Here is a 2,073-nt window from a genome sequence, read left to right on the forward strand (position 1 = left end):
GGCAATGGAAATGAAGAGGCCTCAATCACATCATTCCTGAAAACTCCAGTCACACAGGGATGTGTGATCCAAGCCTCTAACCCAACTACAAGATGATAGGGAGGAACTATCAAAAGGTGCCATAAGCTGCATAGAAACAACAGGGACCAAGGGCCAAGCGGTAAGGAATGGTGACTCGATGATGAAGAAAAGGGGTAGCCGCATAAAAGAAAGGCCCAAAGTAGAGTGAAAACTGTGAAGAAACTCCTCACGATCTTGGGAAGGCCCCTCTAAAACACAAAGGGCTAGGAAATCCACAGCCACATCACCAATATCATCGCCCTCTGAAAGAGATGGGGCTTCATATATACTCATACACTCTAGGGCAAACCTAGCCTTGCAAATCTTCTACATTGATAATTCTTATCACCCTTTATGTTGTGTACTCTCGAGCTTCTTCTGTAATATGTGTGTGTGTTCTTGGAACCCGAGGTCCTACATCTGGTATCGGAGTGAGCTTCATCTTCTTGGGTAGATTCTTTAATACGTGTGCTTCATCTCCTCTGATTGGGCAAGATTTGATGAGCATTCACAAGCTAACTAATATTGCGAGAAAATTTGCAAGGCTTGGTATCGTGAAATTTTTGTTATTCTAGCTTGGTTCAGGACTTTGTTTGCACTATTGGAAGCTCTACACATGCTATTTCATCCTTTTGTGCAAAACTTTTGATAGTGCTCATTGGTGTATTTAAGGCCTTTACTGCACTATATATTCTTAGGTATTACTTTGTATAGATTTTCCTCCATACACGAAAATTTTGTATAATAGTCAATCACCATGGCTGACAACAATGTGACATATTCCGTATGTTGGATGGAACCAAGCATCCATTGTAGACTTATATGACACATCATGTAATGATTGCAAAAGTGGTGTGAAAATTTGTGCAAGGAACTAATGTCATGCTATTGTGGCTATGGAAGCCGAACTGTAGCATAAACAAGTGCTGGAGAGGATGTTGCAAGTTCCACTTCCATTATATTCAATGTGCTATCCTAAACTAACTGTGAAAGAGACTAAGAAGAAAGAGGCTAGTATTGGGTGTTGTAGATACCTCTCCTTCTAGTTCACAAGTTGTAAATGGTTGTGTAGGATACAATATGGGTAATTGAGATTATTAGTAGACCATCTCACTACAGGCTCTCCTGCATGTCTAGCATCCTGTCCAACACCCTGGCCATGTATACCAACTACTGCTACAGGCTATCCAACTGGATGTGCAGGAGCACGTGGCTCCTCCTGGAATATAACCTTGCATATTTCTACCACCTTCTCAGGCTGCCTATGCATCTTGTCTTCATGAAAAACTACATCATGGCTGCAGATGACTTTTTGCTTTTGCGGATCCCATAGGCGATAACCCATCTCGCGTGCATCTCCATAGCCAAGGAAAATGCATTTGTCACTCTTAGGATCTAGCTTATATGTTTGTCCTTGGGAACATGGCAGAATGCCTCACATCGAAAGACACGGAGATGCGCATAAGATGCTCTCTTGTTCCTTCTTCACTTTTGGCTCCTTCCTCGGGTTGCTTAATTGCCTCTATTGGGTGGCTACTTGCTTTGTTTTCTCTAGCTAATAAGTTAAGAATGTGTCTCTTTCCATTTCCAACTCAGCCAACATTCTCTTCCTCTCTTCTTTCACCTTTTCCAGTTGTCGTAGTAGCTCTTTGATGTATTCATCATATTGTGCCCGCTAAGGGTATGGACATAGTTGAGGCTTCTACTGTGGCCTTCTTTGAGTCTTTTCTTAACTCTAGATCTATAGTAGTAGGTCTCTTCATCCTTGGCACTAGGGCTCCTCCACTTAGTGTTGGGATGAGCTATTGCACTGAGCTTAGTAGGTATTGCACCCACGCCATCACATTGCTTTGGTTCACCATTGCGTTCGTGCTTTTTCATGTGGTGGTAGTAGTGGCAACCATGATGGGTGGTGGTGGGTCTAATGGAGCCTTTGCCTTACGTGCCACTACAGGTCCTTGAACTACTTTTGCTGTTGTGGCATTGGTGCCTAGTGCATCGTCGTGGTTCATC

The sequence above is a fragment of the Lygodium microphyllum genome, chromosome 17 (assembly GCF_053477565.2).
Source record: "Lygodium microphyllum isolate KBCC chromosome 17, Lygodium_microphyllum_v1.1.10, whole genome shotgun sequence".
NCBI lineage: Eukaryota > Viridiplantae > Streptophyta > Polypodiopsida > Schizaeales > Lygodiaceae > Lygodium > Lygodium microphyllum.